The sequence below is a fragment of the Muscardinus avellanarius genome (genome assembly GCF_963383645.1).
Source record: "Muscardinus avellanarius genome assembly, chromosome: 4".
Taxonomy (NCBI): Eukaryota; Metazoa; Chordata; class Mammalia; order Rodentia; family Gliridae; genus Muscardinus; species Muscardinus avellanarius.
Genome location: NC_137789.1, coordinates 8,887,976 through 8,911,942, shown reverse-complemented (window position 1 = coordinate 8,911,942; position 23,967 = coordinate 8,887,976).

The following is a 23,967-nucleotide window of genomic DNA, read 5'->3' as shown; positions in this document are numbered from 1 at the left end:
TCGAAGTAAGCTGAAGTTTAGACTCAGGGTCGTCTGGTTCCAAAGCCTGTGTTCCTGACACTCCAGCATGTCATCTTCCTCTTGACTTCCATCTGAAACCTACTTTAATGTTGCGTCCCTAAGGCTCCGTCCTGCAGAGCCCTGGGAAAGAACACACAAACGCCGAGTCTGTTGATGATGCTTCCTTCCTTTAATGCACACAGCAAGCAAATATTTATCAGTATCATAACCCCTCCCTCATCACCCCACCAACCCCAAGCTTCCCACAGCTAGGGCATGCACATTTCTAACCCTCTCATAGGCGGGCTGGTGGTAGCACGAGGCACTGTGTCACTGATCATCCGTAGGGCGCCTGATAGGGCTCACTGCGCAGGCTCAGGGCACCGCCAGCCTCGTGAGCCTTGTGACTTGGCAACATGCCTAGGCGCCATCTTGAGCCACCGCCCCATCCCGGTCTAGCCGAGCGGGACCCGACACTTTAAAGTCATGCCACATTTTAAAAATGGTTCTTGAGACGCCAGGCTTGGTGGCGCACATTTGTAATCCCTGCGCTTGGGAGGCAGAGACAGGAGGATTGTGCAGGTTCAAAGCCAGCCGCTCTGGCTTAAGAGACCCTGGTTCCAAAAATAAAAAAGTATAAAATAGGTCTGGGAGTGTAGCCCAGAGGTAGAAGGGCTTCCAGGAACCCCAGTGCCACCAAAAAAAAAAAAAAAAAAAGTTTCTTGAGCTCCCAGTAAAGTCGTGCCTTTCTAGAGTTATTGAAGTTTTCACTGCTCAAAAATTTTATCTCTCCACCTGCACCTTCTAAGACCTACTTTTACATCTCTCTGACATCACTGCCAGTCAGAATCATGTGTCCTTCCCCATCACCCACTATTCAATTGTCACACAAACCCATCTCTCACAGTCCCTCCAGGCAGGGACTAGCCATTCCTTTGGTTGCCTCATTTTTCTCAGCCTTTTAGAGCAACAGTTGATACTCATCCAAAATTGTCACAGTATTTTTTACAGACACCCAGGACAGGGAAATGTTAGTTACCATGTGACAAAGATCTTGAAGACACAGTTGCTATCCTCAAGGAGTTTACATCTCAGTGCAAGGAACTGACATACAAACAACTAATTTCAGTGCAAAGAATTGACATACAAAAAAAAATAATTCAAGGTGCTACAGAATAATATTTTTTATTAAATTAGTTTTAGTAATGCATTTTGCAGACTTATACTTTGACCATGTGTGGACCTTGACTAGTGGACTGAGTCTTGCATGCAGTTTTTCATAAAAACGGGGGATGCTACTCCTCTCTTCCTGATACCTCTTCTTTTGCTAGTAGAAAGACTTACATGATTTGTCTCCATCCCTACAACCAGTCCTCCCCAGGAGACAATGTGTGACTGATTTTGTTATAAGTCTCGTGTATGTAGGCCAGGCTCACACTTCCTCTTTAACCTGTGAGAAGGCTTGCCTGAAGAGCCTCTATGATCTCTGTTGGTCTTAGCCATGGAGGGAGATGAACCTTATGCCACACAAACAGCATCATACATCAATTGCATATGATGAGTCTATGTACTTCTTTACTCACAGACTTCTTAGATGCTCTAGGAGTCTTATTAGCCTTAATGAAGTACAGCTCAAAAGCCTATGGGATTTGCCTCCAATGGAAAACCATGGTCAGTGCAGGGCAGGCTCTGTGGGTCAGTGGCCCAGCCTCCCAGTTTTTTTTTTTTTTAAGTCTGAAGGCATGACAATGTCCCAAAATAATAGTCTTGTTGATTATTTTGCTGAAACATGAACACATACCCTTTCATTGGCTTTCCCTAGTTTCCTCCTCATTTCTTCTTGGATGATTTCTGAAATAAACTACCTGAACCCATTTTTTTTTATCCCAGGTTCTGTTTTAAAGAGGATTAAGATCAAGAGTGATGACTCTCTCAGTGTTATAATCTCAGTATTCATACCATTCCAAGAGGTTTGTCCCCCAAAGAATTTGAAAATTGTTGTGGATCACTCTGAGAGATACTTAGCTATCTTGAAGTTAGTCATGTGTCCAAGGGGTTGAAACATGCCAATTAACTGCGGATAGAATCATGTGCTTAGTTCAGGGCTGAAAATTGTGGTCAGCCCTCCCAAGATCACATATGCAGAAAATCAGTGTATGTTTCCATAGAAAATAAGAGCTACCTAACCAAAAGAAAGGCAATAAGTGCTACGTAGATTAAACAACAGATTTTCATTAAGAAAGTGACCAGAAGCCAGGCATCCTTGTAATCTCAGTACTTGGAAGGCTGAGACAGAAGAATTGCAGGTTTGTGGCCACCCTCAACAACTTAGTAAGGCTCTCCATAACTTAATGAGACCCTTCTTAAAAATTAAAATAAAAAATAGGTTTGGGAATATAGTTTGGAGGTAGAATGCCCTTGAATTCCATCCCCAGTATAACAACAACACCAAGAAAAGAAAAGAAAAAGAAAATCATCCCTCATTCATGGGAGCCCAGGTGGCTTAAAATTAAAGAAACCACATTATGGTTACCAGGGAGTGGTATCATTTCCTGGAAAATGGCCCCCAAATTTTCAAGTTATTCAAAATTAAGTTTAGAGAGATTAAGCCCACTTTAGAGATTGTCTAGCCAAAAATGGAAAGATCTAGATCCAGGAACCCAAGAGTCCAACCTTTCAGTGTGAGTTAATTATACTGTCAAATCAGTATTAAGTTATTTATGTTGCAAAATCAAGGAGGTTCTATTTTCTGATCTCTCCTGTACAGTGACTGCTTCCTAGTAGCTCTGTGAAGAACACAGAATTATGCTTTTAAAACATCCTATTGTTGTAAGAATGATGGTCTTGGCTCCCAGACAGGTCTCTTTCAGGATTCACTAATTCAGCCCATTAAGTCTAATCTGTGTCTACAAAGAAAAATGTTGTCTCTGGATTTATTTATCTTACAAGACTATATTTCATTTTACATACAGAGTGCCTGGGACAGTCCTCGAGTCAGCTCTTAGCTCTTTTCTTTCATGATGATTTAGGAAATTGTAGAGAAAGCAGGCTTGGAAATAAGGAGAAATAGAATTGGCAGGAACCTTCTCAACATAGGAGTGAGTATTTTTCCAGGATTTTGCAGGATAGGCTAGACATAGACTGGCTGAGAATGTGTGGGTGGGACTTGGGGGGGTAGAAATAAGTGTGCTTTAGGGAAGGGAACCTTGTTTTGAAATAAGGACAAAGAAATTTGTTTGAATGAGTATATAAGTTATAAAAGGCTTGATTAGGGTGAATAACACAATAAAACATAAATATCTTTAAGAGCACCAAAGGTCACCTTCAGAATGAGAGTATGGGCTGAGGAGGCAGAAAAAGTGAAGAAAAGGAAAGCTAAATTTAATAAATTCTCAAAGCTGTATAAAAAGAGTTTAAGGTTATTATTATTAGAGTTATAAAGGCAAGCAACAGAACTTAAAGCCTAACAATAGTGCTATTAAATGCTGGGAAGAGGATAGAATGAGAAAGGAGAAAAACAATAAATCAAGAAATGCAGTTTCACACACAGAAGCTCGAGAAGTAGAGGGCAACAATATAAGAAACGAGAGCAGAAATGATGTGAGAAAGAGACTGTTTCTGAATGGAGGTGTTCATTCCAGGGAGAGAACAGCACTCAATCACAACACAAGCTTGTCGGCACTATTTGAAGCATAACCATGTGCAAGCACTGCTTTGAAATGTGAAAAATAGATCTAACAATCCAGCAGTTAACCCATTAGCATGAATGATGTATGTGTTTTTTCCATACCAGGCACTGGACCATGGCCTGAGATTTAGATAAGACCGAGCAAGTGGTTAGGGGTTTGAATGTAACAGTCATTCTGGTTGGGAGAAAAGCAAGAAGATCATGGAAGAGATTTCTCATGAAATACAAAAATTAGGTGGATATTGAAAAATAAAGACTCCACCAAATGATGAAGGTAGCAAGTGTACTAGAGACAGGGATAAAAATATCAAAATAATGCGATCATGGAATTCAGTGAATCTTTGTGCATCTGCACCATGTGCAATATTGCTGTTATATTTCGTGCTGGATTATAAGCCTGCGGGTACAAATCCAGAAAGGCCTGTCTTTCATTGTGCTGGGATCAAATTGTCTTCCTTAAGCCAGAGAACACAAATCCAAATGCATAAAGCAGGCAGGAAGATGGTAAAACTAAGAAGAAAAAAGGGAATTCCAGGTAAATGAGAGAGTGTGTGTTCTGACTGGACAGCAGGTGCAGCAGATGGTTGCCAAAAAATATTTAAATCCAATATCTCAGGATTTTCCTGTTTTTCAAATGAGACTAGCAATCAAACTTTTGATGATGAACCTCTTAATTTAAAAATGTTAACAGTTCATTAGTTTGGGTATGTTATGCTATGCTGTGATAACAAAGAAGTCCCCGATGCTATATAAGGTAACACAAGTTTATTTCCAGCTCACAGAAAGTCTAATGTGAGTGCGACAGTTATATTTTATGCTTATGGAAGTAGGAAACATTGGTTGTGAAGGCCATTGAAGCTGAAAGAGAGGTGCATATTGCCTCTTAACGGCATTACAGCACTGGTCTAGGCAACATTTACTTGGATGTCAACCACATTTAGCCTAACTTAAGGAGAGACTAAGAAGCATCACAGTGCACTTAGGTATTCCATGAGCATTTACATGTTTTTGCCACAGCAACAAATGAAAGTGTTACTTCTAAATACCACATGATTTTATTTATATTATTGTATTAATAACTGGTTTGTGCTGGGGTAGTAGTGGCTTAAGATCTCACATTTTTATTTCATGAAAATCAATTTCAAGTTAGACATGATGGTGAATGCCTGTAATCCCTATGTTTAAGAGGCTGAGACAGCAGGATCTTGAGTTTGAGGATAGCAAAGAGCTGTGATTTAGGGAGACCCTGATATAAACTAAAAAATAAAACAGGATTGGGAATGTAGCTCAGACCTAGAATTCCCCTGGGTTCAATTCCTTGTACCACAAATGATGATGATGATGATGATGATGATGATGATGATGATGATGATGATGGTTCCAGAAGCAACGTGAAGGATTGACCAGAGGAGTAGTACTGCAGGCATGATAGCTCTTGAAATTGCCTTCAGGAGCAATATTACGGGCCTGAAAACAGGAGGATAGAAGAGAAGAGGTTTCCATAAGTGGTATCAAAGTTCTTGCCTTACAAAGAGGAGGATGCTCGCTGCTGTGGTTAGATATACAATGTCACCTGAAGAGTCCAGATATTATTGTTCAGAGTTAATGTTATTAACTCATGAGCGTTGTCATTTATTTATTTTTTCTGGAACTGGGGATGGAACCCAGGGGCATTCGACCTCTGAATAACATCCCAGCCCTATATTTTAGTCTTTTTTACTTTTGAAACAAGGTCTCACTGAGTTGTGAAGGGCTTGCTAAATAGCTGAGGCTGTCCTTAAACCAAGATCTTCTGGTCTCAGCCTCCAGAATGCTGGGATTACAAGTGTGAGCCACCACGCCCAGCTTAAGGGTTGTAGTTTCATCAGTGGGTAAACTCATTGTACTGGATGACCAGAGGAGGTGGATCCCTGGGGGCATGGCCTCAGTGACGATGCTTTTGTCTCTCAGTCTCCTTGCTTGTTTTCCCTCTTGCTCCCAGCATCTGCTATGTAACAGCAAAGTTCTTGCACTCTTCCACTGTCTGCTTCCTCCTGTCATGACCTGAGCTCTCGAGACCCAGCCTGATGTGGACTGGATACCAAAATCTTCAAAAACTGTAAGCAAATAAATCTCCCTTTCTCTAAGTATGTGGTTAGTTGCTTTAGATTTCAGCAATGAGACTATTTAATGGAGACACTCACAAAGGTGAGAATTTCCCAAGTTTGCCAACTCAACAAGCAGCTGTTCAGAGCCTCTCTCTTGGTCTAGTGCATTTTTTTTCTTATTACATTGGTAGAATGGAAGGAAGGAAAACAAATGGAAATGTGAAATCTTTGACTTTGAGAATTAGGCTTTGGGGAGCTTTATCTAGTGCAAACACTCAATACCACTGGATTTTGCTCATAACTGATTTTAAATGTGAACCTCCTCAAAGATATTACTTTCTTCTTAACTTATAAGACCCGCCAATGGGTAAACATAAAACAGATAATGTATTCATTTTTTAACCTTGATTTAAAGTCTTTTCCTATTACCTTCTGGGAAATCCTCAGCTTAGGAAAGAAATATTTTTATCTTTCTCACCTCTAAACGTGTCCTAGCACCGGAACAGTAAGCATTCTAATCAGCGTGGCTCCCAACCATCTGTGATGAGATTTCTATAGGAGGATTCATCTAAGTCTTAAATGCTCAGAAGTACTTAATCCACTTGAGCCTAAAGCAGAAAGAAAATACAGAAAAGGAAACTGTTGGGAGGAAGGAAACAGCAGCAAAGTTTGTGCGACTGTGTACGGATGCATGGGTGTGTGTGCCTGTGAAGACAGATTAAATGGAGCCACACTTTTTTTGCCCTAAAGCTTAAGAAAACAAGAATATAATATATCCAGATCAGAGCATATATAAAAATTAGCATAAAGGAAAACAATTCTAAAATTAATAATATAAAGGTTTGATAGCAGGCTCAGGGCTAAGGCATTTTACATGAACATGGCATTTTATTTGTCCCATTTTTCCCACATGTTGGTTAATGTTATCCCCACTTTACAAATAAGAATACTGAGACTCGCAAATACAACAAGTCACAAGCTAGCTGTGAATCCTTATCATTTAAACTCAAAAATTATCCACTCGGCTGGGCACAATGGCACACAGCTGTACTTGGGAGGCTGAGACAAGAGAATCTCAGATTGAAGAAGGGCCTCAGTAATGAAGCAAGGCCCTCAGCAACCTACAGAGATCTTGTTTCAAAACAAGGAAAAGAAAGGACTGGATATGTAGCCCAGAGTTAGAATGCTCCTGGGTTCATTCCCCAGCATCACCACTATGACCAACAACAATAAAAAAAAAGTCTGTTGTTATTTTCAATATACTTTGTAACATGCTTATATTTGGATTCAACAAATATTTATCAAATGTTTAACCTGTAACTCAAATTCTGACACAATTTTATTTCATCCTTAAAATAATTCTATGGGATCACTATTAAACTTGTGGAGTCACTAATTAAATACAATGAATGGCATTCGGGTTCAAAACAAGCAGAGTGAAATGCTTGGCTTTCATTCCAGGTAACTGTAGATAAAAGGATGGGGACTCAAGTTCCAGAAACACAAACTTCATCGTTGTAGCCTTTTTTCTGCCTTCTTTGGAAAAATCTTTTTGTTTGTGGTAACTCTCCAGGTTTCCAATCTTTTTTCCTTTGTCTAGAAGATATGCCAAGAGAGATATTTGAAAAGGAAAGTCCTTGATTATCACAATCATTTGGGAATATATACATTATCAGCATTTATTCTTCCAACAACATAAAACATGTGTTAACAGAAGAGCTAGTCATAATGATATCCATTAGAGCCATTATTCTGGTGAAAAGATAAATGAAATCTGAGTGAAGTTGGTCTCTGGGGCATCTTTGATAGAAAGAATTCATCAAATATATGAAATTTTATTTTCCTCATTTACCAAATGCCATTAAATACAATGAAGGAAATTCAGGTTCAAAATGAGCAGCGTGAAATGCTTGGCCTGGGCCATAATCAAATGGATTATACATCTGGATCATATATCCACAAGGTCTAGCACACAATAAAAATCCTCAAAATGCAAAGAAACAGGAAAATGTGAACTATGTCAACACACAAAGCAATCAATAGACACCGTCTCTGAGTTGATTCAGGTGATAACATTGAAGACAAGTTATGTTAAAAGAAAGGCAGAACAGATGTGAGAAAGGGAGCATAAAAATAAAAACTACAGAAAAGAACCTAGAACTAGAGAATAAAGAGTAAGCACCTGCCAGGCGTGGTGGCGCACGCTTGTAATCCCCGTGCTTGGGAGGCGGAGACAGGAGGATAGCGCAGGTTTGAAGCCAGCAGTGCTGGCTTAAGAGACCCTGTTTCCAAATTTAAAAAAGTATAAATTAGGCCTGGGAGTGTAGCCCGGAGGTAGAAGGGTTTCCAGGAAACCTAGTACCCCCCCCAAAAAAAAAGATTTAGCACATGTAAATAAATCAAGACATATAAAGATTTATCATAAGCAATTGCATCAGATAATTAAATGTGGATTATATACATAATGGATCTATATTTCTGATTATTTCTGTTTTTTTGGAGAGCCCTAACACAATAACTAATTTGTACTATGGTAGCTTTCTGAAGAATTGACCTCTTATTATGTAAGGCCCTGTTTATCTCCTGACCTTTTATCTTAAATATATGCATTTATTAATTTTTTCTGTGTGTGATACGGGAGATGTAACCTAGGGATGGTCTGCCTCGGACCGTATTCTTTAATTTTTTTTTGAAACAGGGTCTTGCTAGGTTATCATGTATTGCTGGCATCAAATCTGTGATCCTCCTTTCTCAGCCTCTCAGGCACTGGGATTACAGGTGTGTATCACCATGCTTAAACATTTTAATTAGAAGGCAGAAGTTTTCAGATGTATGTACATTCTCATAAAATTCTTGTGATTACTGATTGCCTATATTTTCACATCTTTTTCTTAAATTACCCACATTTTACATTTTATATGTGGTGTGTGTGTGTGTGTGTGTGTGTGTGTGTGTGTGTGTGTGTGTTGGTTGGGATTGAACCCAGGGAGGATCTTTCTTTGAACTACATGCAAGCCATTTTTTTCTTATTTTTAAAATTTTGAAACAGGGTCTTACTAAGTTACCATTACTAAGCTTTGAACCTGTGACCCTCCCATCTCAGCCTCTCAAGCTCTCAAGTACTGTTGTAGGTGTACACCAGTATGCCCAGTATGGTTTTACATTTGAAATGCTTCTTTTACAGACTATGTGTGATTATGTCTTCCTTTTTTATATGACAATTTCTGCCTCCTAATTAAATTATTTACTTAATTTATGTTTAATGCAACTCTTGATATAGTTAGAATCTACTTTACAGTCTTTATATTTGTTAATATGTGTCCCTTCTGTCTTGGGGTTTTGTTTTGTTGTTGTTGTTGTTGTTGTTGTTGTTGTTGTTGTTGTTTTTCTCTTTATTACCTTCTTTTGAATTAATTATACATTTCTTTCCCTAGATTCAGCCATATTCTTTTATCTATTTTACCCTACATATCATGATTTAGAGATGATGATATATATTCTAAATATATAACATTTATTTAAAAATAACTTCATATGTAATATATGTATATAATACTCTACATCTTACAGTAAAATTATTTCAGCCTTAAACAGTCAATTGTCAGAAATTTAAAAAAAATCTTCATATGCCTATCCTCTTATTTAGCATTTCTGTCGAGCTTCAATCCATCTGTTAAACACAGAGTCCCATGTTTTATCAACTACCTTTAGCCTATAAAGTCCTTTATACTTAATACATTGCAGGTCCATTGACTTCAGATTCACTGAACTTTATTTTTATCTACCACTGTCTTAATTTTATCCCAATTTTTGCCTAGTGTATATTATATTAAGTCAGGAAGGAAATCTTAAGCGAGCCCAATAATCAATGCTACCTAAACCATACTTCCTCAAACTTTATTGTGCATGAGAACCACCTAATGAATTTATTGAATCACAAGATACTTGGGACTCTTCCCTAGAGAGTCTGCTCAGAACATTTTGGACAGAGCTTGAGAATTTATGTTTCTAACAGGTTCCCAGGGGATGGGAATGGCGTCACTACTTGTGCTATTCTCTGACAGCATGTTCCCTGAGAGCAATTTAAATCACTTCAAAAACAGTATCTAGAAAATATATTTTAAAGGAAATAATCAAGAACATGTGCCTTAAAACTTTTTAAAATTTTCTTCCTCATTACTCATGGCTTAAGAAAAATATTACATTGAAAATTACAGAATATTTTAAATGTACTGTGGAAATATAAAGTTAAAACCTGAAAAATTAGGTTAATGTGATATTTAGAAGGAAATAACCTAATATATTTTTATTTATGAAAACCAACAATATGGGAATTAAATCAGTTATGGATTCAATTCATGAAGCCAGAAACAAAAAAAAAATTTTTTTTTTTCTGGTAGTAAAGAGCTAGCTTGTAGCAGTCCAAAACTCCTGCTGAAAACTCAGAGAAAAATGGTTGAATTATAAAAATAACTAATGTGAATGTATCAAAAAACCACCCCAGGATCCAGAACCTGGGCCACCGAGACAAGGGAAAGACATCATATGAGTTGTTCTCTATCATTTTTCCTTGCAAAGCACTGGCAGATTTTCAAGTATTTCAGGTAAACAGGTTAAAGAATTTAATGCAAAGAAATAACTAAAGAGACAGGAAATTGCTGGAATTCTCAGATCTGAGGAAGATAAAGTTAGCTTCATGGTTACTGAGATAGCCAGTCAATCCTTGAGAATCAAAGATGCCACAGACTAGGAAAATGCAGAGTGGGAGCCTGGCAGCGTGGCCAAGACCACTGCTGTCACAAGTGAGGGAGCCACGGGACACCAGCAAAATGGTCTGATCCAGGAAACCAAGGACCCAGACAAAGCTAAGTAGACACCAGGTCATGGATGGGGAACTGGATTTCTTGATGGCCAAGAAAGAGGGACTCTGATAAGTAATTCAGATGTTATCTAGGGACGCCTAAAAAGCAATACATCCTAGGAATATGAGCAAATAAAAGAAATCAGATATTAAAAGGATGTAACTCAGTTTCAGAACAGCTGAGTTTCTTGTTCAGCTTTGGTAAATTAATAAATACATTTAATAGTGTTCTAGGACACTGCACCCAACAACTGCAAGAAACACAATCTTTTTAGATATGGAATTATGTACCATTTTCCAATAAAATTTTCAGTTTCAACAATTGAAATAATTTATATTTATATTCTGAGCATATTGGAAATAAGCTAGAAAGCTTGAAAAAGAATGGAAAATAAAAACTTTCTTATAGAAGAAACAAAATGTAAATAAGAGTAGAAGCCAACACAATAGGAAACAAACACACAAGAGCTAAACTTGACAGATATAAGTGATTCTTTGAAACTAAGAATGAAATTAGTATTTTGAAAAACTGATCAAGAAAAGAACTATGAAGGAACAGACTAAAAATATCAAAAGTATAACAATGATTTCACTACAAATATGATATTATTTTGATAAGTAGAGAACATTATAAATAATCAATAGGTCTGAAATTTTACATTGAACAAACTCCTAAACCCTTTCCAAAACAAACTAAAACTACATGAATAAACTTAAGTCAATATACTAATGCTATAATATAGCTATGTATCTATCTTTTAAAGCTTCTAAGAAAAGGTGGCTGGTAAAAAAAATGCCTTCAAATGTTAATGGAAGAAAACAACATTAAAAAAAAATAGTAAAATAAGAATGTTTTTGCTTCATTTCATCATGCCTGTTAAGAACATTGCCAAAATAGAAATAATAGGTCAATCTAGAAATTATGAGTTTCATATTTTATAGCAACCACATTATTGGTGAGATAAGAACAATGTAACCAAATTACAAATAAGAGAAATTTTCCTCAAGGTAGTATATAAAATCTACATTGAAATATGCATGCACAGTTTTGTAGACAGTTAATGCTATTAATGATGGAATATTAAAAGATTTATGAAATTTGAAAAAAGACAATGATGCACAAGACACTTTTATTTTAGATAGTCTATGGAAAATCATAAAAGTTTGGCTACAAGTCCAAGTTTAATCTTACACATAAGCATGTGAAAAGATGCCCCTCAATATCTATCTTTAGGAACTGCAAATTAAAAGAGTAGTGATATAACACTGCCACCCCTGCACACTTATGAGAGCTACTAAAGCCCCCGAAAGCTGACACTCCCAATGACAGAAAGTCTGCAGAGCATGAAGTTTTGTGAGAATGAAGAATATTACAGCCATTTTGGAGACAGTTTTCAGGTTTTTACAAAGCTAAGCAGTCTTACTCTCTTATTCAACAATCATGCCCCTATATATTTACCCAACTGATCTGAAAACTTATTCTTAGGCACAGTCTTGCATGTGAATGTTTATAGCAGCTTTATTCATAATCCCCACAACTGGAAGCTACTAACGTGTTTTTCAGTAGATAAACTAAGAGTAGTAAGTTCAGACGATAGAATATTATCCAGCAATAAATGCATAGTGAGGTATCACACTACAAAAAAACACAAAGTTAAATGCATACCACTAAGTACAGTAATTAATAATGAAAATGTTAAGGGCATGGTAGCACATGGCTATAAGCTCACTACTTGGGAGACTGATCTTTTGAGGCAGAAGATCACAGGTTAGAGGCTAGCCTCAGCAACTTAATGAGACTCAGAAACTAGTGAAACTTGTTTCAAACCCTCAGTGGTGTATCATGCTGAAAGCACATCCTGTCATATGATGCCATGGAAATAGCATTTACCTTTGTGGCCTTCCTCCTCCAAACCTGTGACAGCAGTGTTGTAGTTTGGACCTGGAATGTCCCCCAAAGCCTCATTTGTTGAAGGCTTGGGCCCCAGTCCAGCAGTGGCGCCTTCAGGAAGGTAACAGGACTATGAGCCCTGTATTCAACAGTGGATTACTCCTCTGAGGCATTCATAATTTGAATGGATATTGGGGATTGGTGGAAACCCAAAAGGAAGGGCCCAGGTAGAGGGAGGCAGTCCTGGGGGTGTGTCCCTGGGGACTCTATTTTGTCCCTGCCTCTTCTCTGTCTCATTCTTTTTCTCAGCTGCCTCAAGGTGAGTAGCTCTGTCCCCTACATCCTTTTGCCATGATGGTCTGCCTCACTTTAAACCCAAAGCAATGGATCCAGTCAATCATAGACTGAAACCTTCAAAACCATGGGCCAGAATAAACCTTTCTCCCTTTTAAATTGTTACGTCAGGCTTTGTGTCACAGTGATGAAAATCTGACTAAAACAAGTAGACTAATCATGAATACACACACACACACACACACACACACACACACACACACACACTTTTAAATTCCAAATAATATGATAAATTACAAATAAGGGTATTCTCAAAATATATTATCATTACTCCTTAACACTGTCAAAGCCACCACAAACAAGGAAGGTTGGGAAAACTACCACAACCAAGAAGATCCTAAAGAGACATGACAACTCCTTGCAGCATGGTGTCCTAGGTGGGATCTGGGAGCAGAGAAAGGCTTTTGGTAAACACCAAGGAATTTGGATAAATTATGAGGTTTAGTAATAACTTCTAAATGCTATTTTAATAATTATAACAAATATGAGGATCTAAGGTATAAATAATAGGGGAAACTGGGTGAGTGGGACTATGGGATGTTTTACTATCTCCTCCATTATTTGATAAACCTAAACTCAAAGACTAAAATTCTTAAAACTAAATTCCATTAGTTTGTTAAAATAATCAATGGTATCTGCATTCTCCATTCTAAATAATTAGAGTTTAATTTTTAAATATACCATTTAGAATATCAATATTATAGTTCCCAGTAAAAGATATATAATTAAATATATACCAAATGCCTACATTAAAATTCAAGACTTTTAACAAACTAAATTAATTAATCTTAATCAATTTAATATTTAAGTAAAATATAAGTGTGTAGTATATTACAGGATTAGCAAACTCAATATTGTAAGGGTGGTAGCTCTCCCCAAAATAATGTATAGAGTAAATATTATTCAAACTAATATTAAAGCAGATATTTTATAAAATTTAAATATATATTTCTAAATTTTATTTTGCAATTTAAAGAGCCAGGATTTATAGCCAAACAATTCTGGAAAACAAATTAAAGTCTTGTAATGTCAGAATGCATTTTTATCATGCTAAATAAGTAAAAGAGGAAATAATGGTTCAAGAATAAGCAGTGGAACTGAATAGAATCTAGATTCAGACACGCATACTTGATTTACTACAAAGATAACTAAATGCAGCTCTGCTGGGCAAAAGCGGGCTCTTGAACCAATGCTTCTAAATCAATTCTTTACCCCTATGAAAATCAAACCAAACTATCAAGAACGGAAGAAAGAAGGAAAGAAACTTTGATTCTTATCTGACACTACACAAAAAATCAATCCAAGTGGCTTATAAACCTATCTGTGAATTGTGGAAAGTAAGATAATGAGGCTATAAAACAACACAGAAAAGTAATTTGAGGACCTTTGACTATGGAAGGAGTTCTTAAAGAGCATATAAAAGTCACTGCTTTTCTAGGAGAAGACTCAAAGACTAAAATATAGAGTTCATTAAAATTAAGAATATTCATCAATAAACATTGAAAGAGAACAAAAAGGAATGTCATTAGATTGGAAAAAACATTGCAAGACATATATTTGACAAAAGTATAGTCTAAAATATATAAAAAGTACTTAAAATTGATAAGTAGAAGACAAAAAATAAGCTGCTTTTTAAACTTGAAGACATTTCAAAGTAAAGGTGATGAACATTAAAAAGGTGCTTAACAAATGATTCACTAGTTACTTTAAAATTCAAACCAAGGAGGCAGCACTAACAAACCCTAGATTTGATAACATTGTAACAAAAAAAGAGCTCTATAAAAAGACTTGTTAAAGATGTAAAACCATTGTCATTCTCATTTTCCTCTGGCAAACTGCTTGACAATATCTACATGGACATAAACTATAGCTCAACATTTCCACTCCTACAAATATACCCAATAAAAATGCACAACGATGAGCAACCAAAGTCAAGGACAAGAATATTTATAGAAAAAATCATTTATCGTATCAAAATGGGCATTTCCATTAATTATTGAATATAAAAACAAATCAAGCTGGGCGTGGTGGCACACACTTGTAATCCCCGCATTTGAGAGGTGGAGACAGGAGGATCACGCAGGTTCGAAGACACCCTTACTTCCTTGAGAGACTCTGTTTCCAAATAAAAATATAAAATAGGTCTGGGAGTATAGCCTGGAGGTAGAAGGGTTCCATCCCCAATACCACCCCCTCCAAAAAAGGAAAGAGAGAAAGAGAGAAAGAGAGAAAGAAAGAAGAGAGAGAGAAGAAAGAAAGAAAGAAAGAAAGAAAGAAAGAAAGAAAGAAAGAAAGAGACAAATCACACTACTGTTGTCTCATCTCTTGATATCTTTGAGTATTGGTTCCAGGACTTCCAAGAGATACTAAAATTTAAGGATGTTTATGTACATGTTTACATAGCCCTTACATAAAATGATTTAGCATTTTCACACACAGATATATAACCTACATTATCCTCTTATATACTTTACATAGTCTCTAGATTACTTACAATCCTTTACACAATGTAAATGTTATATAGATAGCTCTTATACTATATTATTTCAGAAAGGATACAAAAAATCTATATATGATCAGTATGAATGCAAGGTTTTTTCACCAACATTACTATTTTGTGGATATTTTCAATCCAAATTAGTAGCATCTGTGAATATGGAACCCCTGGATCAAAAATGTTACATATTCTTCACCATAAGGAATAGTATATATCAACTAATATGCTAATATACATATATGTACAACAACATGAGCTTAATCACAACAAATATTCAAATAAACCAGATCCAATAGAGTAAATATTTTATGATCGATCATTATACCTTACAAAAATAAGCAAAAGTATTTGTGTTGCTAGAGAGTTGGGTGATGATTATTTTCCTAGAGGAGGTAAAAGTGGCTGAGCAGGGACACAAAGGGGATTTCTGAGGCTGGTGATGAACTCGCTTTCTGATCTGTATACAGGCAGGTGTTCATTTCCATAACTTTCATTATGTTTATACTCATTATGTATGTACTTTTCTGTATGTACAAAATTGAAAAAAGAGGAAGAAAATGACAATATATAAACTAAAATTTAGGTGAGGAAAAATGACAAAGAAAGGCAGGCATGATCATGCATACATATAATCTCACTACTTGGAGGTAGCGACAGGAGGAGCACAAGTTAGAGTTTGGCATGTGGTAACTTAGCAAGATGTTGTTTAAAAATAAAAAATAAAAGATGCTGAGGTTGTATCTGAGGTAGAATACCTCTGGATTCAACCCCTAGTACCAATACAAGCAAACAAAAGACAAAGGAGATCAATAAATCAAAAGCTACTTTTTTGGGAATTGGGGGCAAGAATGGCTAAAAGGCAAAACTGGGGATGTAGCTAGTGGCTGAGAACCTTCCCAGTACATATGACGCCCTGGGTTCAAATTACAGTCCCTACCTCCTCCCCCTAAAACCCATAGCATATTTTCTCAAGAAATAAAGTGAAACAAAAATTTTTAAAGGATGATATTTTTCTTCTGAAAAAAACTCTTCAAATACTTTTTTGGCCTGTTTCAGCTTGGATTATAGCTATGTTTGTTTGAACATCGATTTTTGAGTGCTGTTAAGTCATAGCTAAGGTTTATTTTCATTAATCTGAAAGGCAATGGTCTGTTCTCAGTGACTCAACTAAGAACTGGATTTGCAACTAAGTCTGGATTTGCATTATGGAAAACGAGCAGTTCACTTCAGTACCTGAAGAACAATATTTCAATACATTTATCTTGTTCAGCCTCATTGCCACTTATAACAGTGACACCATGGAAATACTAATTCAAAAATAGTCACAGATATTTAATTCACAATATATTTGCTTCTCCTGAACAACAGCTATGCATTTAGCTTCTGATTTTCATGATCATGTTATGAATTCCATCAGCATGCACTGAGCTTCTGGTCACTGTAGCTACAGGGCTGGACGCAGTGACGGATAGTACATAAACCATGAACCATGACTTCTACCCTGCAGGGTCTTTGGGGTCTTTCATTGTTTGGGGCCAAGACATGGACATACATAAGTAATTACAGTACACAGTTCTATATGCCACCGTCAAAATAAATCTCGGGTCATATGTGGGCTCAGATTAGAAAGTAACAAAGTTGGTTCTAGGAGAGAAGCTGATTCAAGGAAGATTTTACATAATCATTTGAGCCTCAAAGTACATATGGGTTTATGAGTTTGAGTTGATAACAAATTAATAAACTGAAAGTACAATATAAAGAATCACAAGCGTTTGGTACTGGACAGGTATGTGGTATGCAGAATGCTGAGAGATATGCAGGGATAGTGTATTCATCAGCATTATTTTAGCTATAATCTAAAAGACTGACCGCATAACTTAGAGGAAATTATTTATTATAGTTTCAGGTTCAGTTCATGAGGTCAGGGACCCCGCATCTCACAACATGGTTGTAGAAGACAAACAGATAGAGAGCATAGGAACTGTTCTCCTCAAATCATGAAGTCTAGAAGTAGGAAAGAGACCAGGGGGAGGAGGAACTCTTTATGATCCTGAAGGTCTCACCCCCAAGCATTCACCTTCTCTAGCCACGTTCTACTGGCCTAGGTCACCACTCAGATAAATCCACTACAATGGATTCATCCATTGCTGGGATTACAACCCTCATGATTCAATGATATTAACGCCAAACACCAATTTATGAGCTCCCCAAGGGGCCTTTATATATCTAACTATAGCAGATACTGAGGAGAAAAGACCAGGTGAGAAGGCCCAATGCCATTTGAAAAGATAACATTCTGTTCCTTCTGCTCTCTGGGCCATGGACTGTACTGAGAAAGTTTTCTGTCTTCTGCTTTTCTGGTAAAATGGGCTGTGCTTACCTTGCTTTTGGAACATTCTCTTCAGTTGTAAAGGTCACATTTTCTAGAGATTCACCCTGACCCATTTGAAATAGTTCCTTTCTCCACTTTATTTATATTCTGCCTTGTAAAAATACTTTTATGATTTATTTCTTCATGTTTCCATATAAATTCCATCCCTGGATTTGGGGATCTCTGAAGATAGTGGGCTCTGCCTTCTTATTTGTTATTTGTGCTCTGAAGAACTCTAAGTATGCAGTGGTGTTTATTCAATGTTGATTAAATGTACCTCTAAATCATACAAGTGGAGCCGGGCGTGGTGGCACACGCTTGTAATCCCCGCGTTTGGGAGTCTGAGACAGGAGGATTGCACAGGTTTGAAGCCAGCCTCAGCTACTAAGTGAGGCTCTCAGCAACTTAGTGAGACCCTGTTTCCAAATAAATTATAAAATAGGTCTGGTAGTGTAACCTGGAGGTAGAAAGCCTCTGGATTCCACCCTAGCACCACCCCCAAAAAAAAATAAATAAATAAATCATACAAGTGATCTATCAAATAACCATGACAAGGCAGAAGATTTTTATATTGTAAAATATCACTCCACAATATCTTTTTTTAATTTATTTTTATTGGTACATTGTAATCATACATCACATTGGAATATAAGACTTGAGAGGATATACAAGCACACATCATCCAATTAGCCCTCATCCAGTCCCTATCCCTTTCCCTCCCCCTCCCTCGATCCATGCTTGTTTGGTGATTAACTTTGATACATATATTTATGTACCTCCTGCTTTTTAAAGAGGCTCCATCCTCCCCTATTCCATACACTCTGATTGGTCACCTTAATTGATTCACTATAGGGCCCTTTCTATAGCTCGACCACTTCCTGTTGCCCCTTTCCTCCTAGTTATTGCTGATTAGGGGAAGTATCTGGTCTTAATTTTCTGTGATATTTCTCTGTGCATGCCACGTTGCAAATACCGATCCCACTCTTGACAGCCCCACTTGTGGCCTGGCTACCCAGTAGACTGATCCAGACCTCGCTGGCTCAAGCAGCGGCCTTGCCTCATGGGAGGCCCCGATTCTGGTCTCGCTGGCCCCGACACTGGCCTAACCCCTCAGCTGGCTCCGATCCTGGCCTCGGAGGCCCCAGCACCGGCCTTCCTCACGTCAGGCTCCAATGCTAGCTGATGGCCCCGCCATTGGCCTAACCCCTCAGCAGGCTCCAATCCAGGCCTCAGAGGCCTCAGTAGTGGCCTTGCTTCATGGAAGGCTCTGATGCCAGCCCCTGGCCCCAGCACTGGCCTAAACCCTCGGCAGGCTCTGATCCCGGCCTCCGAGACCCTGGCACTGGCCTTGCCTCGTGGCAGGCTCCGATCCCAGCCTCGTTGGCCCCAGCACCAGCCTAACTCCTTGGCAGGCTCTGATCCCGGCTTCGGAGGCCTCAATAGTGGCCTAGCCTCACAGAAGGCTCCGATGCCGGCCGCTGGTCCTGGCACAGGACTAACCCCTCGGCAGACTTCAATCCCGGCCTCGGAGGCCCCGGCACCGGCCTTGCCTCGCGGCAGGCTCCAATGCAGGCCACTGGTCCCGGAACCGGCCTAACCCCTCGGCAGGCTCCGATCCCGGCCTCGGAGGCCTCAATAGTGGCCTTGCCTCACGGAAGGCTCTGATGCCGGCTGTTGGCCCCGGCACCAGCCTAACCCCTCGGCAGGCTCCGATCCCAGCCTTGGAGGCCCCAGCACTGGCCTTGCCTCATGATAAGCTTCGATCCTGGCCTTGCTGGTCCCGGCACTGGCCTAACCACTTGGCAGGCTTCAATCCCGGCCTCTAAGGCTCCAGCACTGGCCTTGCCTCACAGGAGGCTCCGATTCCGGCTTCACTGGCCCCAGCACCGGCCTAACCCCTCGGCAGCCTCCAATTCCGGCCTCGAAGGCCCCAGCACCGGCCTTGCCTCACGGCATGATCTGATCCCGGCTTCACTGGCCCCAGCAGTGGCCTAACCACTCAGCAGGCTTCGATCCCAGCCTCGGAGGCTCCAGCACCAGCCTTGCCTCACAACAGGCTCCAATCCCAGCTTCCTGTGTCTGTCGTCAGCCTCACCCCTCGGCAGGCTCTAATCTGAGCACCCTCTTCGCCCAACCATTTGTCCCATGTTCTCAAGGGTGCATGGTGGTAGCATTCTGCCTCTGGTGTCATTCCTTCAAAGGTTCCAAGTGTAATGCATCAGATCTCTGCCTCTCCTGAGTACTGGCCACTGCTATAGCCACTGTCTCCACCATTTCAAATCTTTCCCAAGCTCTTTTTCCACTCTGAATGTTGTCCAGTGTTCCTAAGCTAGTGTGACGATAGCATTCGACCTTTGGTGTAATTTCTCTCAAAAAAAAAAGTAAAATAAGGTTGGTAGGCTCCAATTTCTGCTTCTCATGGATAAAAGTCTCCACCTCCAACGCGGAGACCGCTTTCAGCACCGCCTTTCTCCTTGGTCTCCGCTAAAGTCTCTCTCCTTACAGGTGATGTCCAAGATTCTTAACAATGTAGAAAAGAAGCAGTCCTCCTTAGCGGGGAATTTTTCCAATAATTTCAGTTCATTTGGATAAGTTTTGTCTGCATCTCCAGTATCCTGGCATTCGCCATGGCCTCCTTGACCTCTCTCCAATATTTTCCTTTTTTCTTTTTCTTTTCCTTTTTTACAGGGTCCTTCCGGGTGGAAAGGGGGTCGCCTAGGGGTGCCCCGCCAGCACCTGCCCACCCGCCCAGGGTCGGGGCCAGAGGCCCAGACCACAGGGTCCTTTCGGGTGGAAGGGGGTCGCCTAGGGGTGCCCCGCCAGTGCCTGCCCACCCGCCCAGGGTTGGGGCCAGAGGCCCAGACCACAGAGTCCTTCCAGGTTGAAGGGGGGTCGCCGAAGGGTGTCCCACCAGTGCCTGCCCACCCGCCCAGGGTTGGGGCGAGAGGCCTGGACTACAGGGTCCTTCTGGATGGAAAGGGGGTTGCCGAAGGGTGCCCTGCCAGTGCCTGCCCACCCTCCCAGGGTTGGGGCCAGAGGCCCAGACCTCCACAATATCTTTGTATCATGATTTTTTGTCATAGAGGTACTAGAGGTTGAACCCAGGACATTTTACATCTGAGATATATCCAGTCCTTTCCATTTTACTTTATTTATTTATTTATTTTTTTATTTTGAAACAGACTGTCACTAAATTGCTAAGGCTAGCCTTGAACCTATGATTCTCCTGTTTTAGTCTTCCAGTACTAGGATTTCAGGCATGTGTCACTGAGCTTGACTTGTTTGATGATTCTGAGTGTTTAAAATCAATGTCTCACTATAATTAAATTTGTAGTATTTGGAAAAGAAAGTTAAGAAAAGATTCTGACATTTACTGGGTGTTTACTGGAAATTAACACTGTGCTAAGAATATTGAATGCATGTGCCATGGTTAATTATATGTGCCAACTTGGCTAGACTATGATGCCCAGTAGTGTTTGGTTAAATACCAGTATGGATGTTGCCACAGAGTTATTTTTGATGCAATCAACATTTAAACCAGTAGACTATAAGTAAAACAGATTACCCTCTGTATTGTGTGTGGCCTGAGCCAACCAATTGAAGACCTTAAGAGAGAGGACTGAGGCTCCTCAGAGTGTAGGGGAGGAAGTCAGCTTCCAAACTGTCTTCAGACCCTAAGTTTGTAGAACAGCACAAACGTTTGTTCTTGCCAAGATTTCCAGTCTGCTCTCTACCCTGAAAATTTTGTATTTGCCCCTTGGTTGCCATCTTTTCCTCTCCTCTCCTCTCCTCCTCCCTCCTTCTCTCTCTCTCTCATCATTTAATAAATCAAATATCACTTATGCATCACAATCATCTTACAAGGAAGTCAGTATTGTTCCCCCTTTTCACACAGAGCTTCTAAGACTCAGGAAATCCATGTACTATGCATAGTGGATGCAGCAGATACTATATTCACCAATATTCATTTCCTGCAGAGTAACTAACTGTTCTTGTTTTCAGGATGAAGTAAACATTTAGTCCTAGGCAGCGCAGTACAATTGGTTTCCGTATCTGGTCATCTGGAAACTGTATTTGCTACCACTTGGTGTGGCCATCTGATTGGCTTTAATTTGAACAGAAGCAGGCTGCAAGTGGCTTCTTGGGAAAAGGGTTTGATTTCCGGTGTTAATGCTCTGACTTTATCTTGCATTGCAGTGGTTCTGATTGCTGACTGTTGACATGGAGATGCAAAGCTGGACCAGCATTGAAATGAGGGTGTGTCCTTGGTTCTTGTCTAGTACAAGGTGCATCTACTGGATTTATCCATGTATACCAGTATTACAAAGAGCTGGCATCTAGTTACAGCCACCAGATACAGATGTGATGCATTTGTGGTGGTGTGTCAGTGAGCCCTTAGAACAGTACCCAGTCCCATGATTCCTATTGCACCATGGTAATTGCAACACATACTGATGCCTTTTTTCTTGTTACCAAAGGGAACTGTATGTAGTCTATCTGTGTTTAGTTTTCCAAAAACAATGGCCAGTAAAGGAATAAAACTCATGGTGTTCATCATCTGGACTGATAAAATTTGTCCTCTATTTTAGGAGCATTTTGCAGCTTTATCAGCTAAATGTTAAATATTTATCAGCTAAATGTTGTTAAGGAGTGTTTTATTGGTCTGATCATTGTTTCCAAACTTTTAAGGTGTTATGGTAAAAACACATATATAGTTGTTTTCATCAAAGCAATGTCTACAAAATTATACATTGACTTGAACTCTGATTTCTAGCAACCTTTGTTGTCTTTTAGTAGAGACCTAAAACAGCATCATTTTACAGTATCATTTTTTATATATACTGACAATTTAGAAGCCCATTAAATAGACTCAAATGGCCGGGCGTGGTGTCGCACACTTGTAATCCCCGTGCTTGGGAGGTAAAGACAGGAGGATCATGCAGGTTCAAAGCCAGCCTTGCTGGCTTAAGAGACCCTGTTTCCAAATAAAAACATAAAAATAGGTCTAAGAGTGTAGCCCGGAGGTAGGAGGGCTTCCAGGATCCCAAGTACCATAAAAAAAAAAAAATAGACTCAAATGTTATTCTAATTCTTAAGTACCCAAGAGTATTTTAAAGCATTAATCATATTTTGTATTTATCCAATTTAATGTAATCATTAAATTACAGATTACCCCTGAAGAATCAAAACATAAGATAAACATCACTAATGTCTTAAAATATTTTTCTGCCAGAGAAAAAGCTTTAAAAGCAATAAATGTTGTATTTATAAACATCCTATAGAGCTAATCATAAACTCACTTGACTATTTACCTATGGAAAAAGGCAGGTGTTAATAATTTTAAGAAAATGTGTATTTTAATTTCATGAGCAAATCTTAAATTTACTCAGGTGTTAGATTTTTTAAAGTCATGTGAACTCAGAGGCATATGATTTTATGTTTTCTTTTTAAATTTTAATTTTATTTATTAATATGCCAATTTGTGATACCATACAGACAATATACAGGCACATAGAACAACAAACAGGTAGGGTACATAATATATTTACAGATATTTACTATACAAAGGGAACCAGATTTAAGGCTTTCAGTAACCAAAACATATCCTGTCACAGATTTTATTGTATGACACAGGCATAAAAAAAATTGTACTGCTGGCAATTCTTGGTTTGTCTGTGAGGCATGGGTAACACTGAATTAAATTTATTAAGGTGGCCAATTTGTCTCCCCATGACAGGCAACTACAGCAGGCACAACAACTGTTTATTCCCTTTCTTAGGATAGCAAGCAGAGAATTAACCTTTGAATAGCTGCTAAGTAAATAAGTAAGTAAGTAAGTAAATAAGTAAGTAAGGAGAGAAAAGACTCAAAAAGATAGAGACCAAGAAAACCTCTAGTCAGACAAAAATAAAAATAATCAGAATAGGAAATATATGTGCACAAACCCAGGTGAATTTGTAAATATGCATTAGCTCAAAAAATGAAATGGCCATAGTCCCTGCAGTAGAAAGTATATTTTTCTGTAAATTTGACTAGATGCTTGCTTAAGAAGACCCTTGTTTATTTTTTTTCTGGGAAGATGGCGGCCGCAGCAACAATAGCTGGCAGCAGCCAAATAGAATAGGTATTCCTCTGAGAAACTCAGGACATCAAATTTTGGTTGAATATCTAATTGGGGAAATATAGAAAGACATTTATAGCCATGACTTACTAACTAA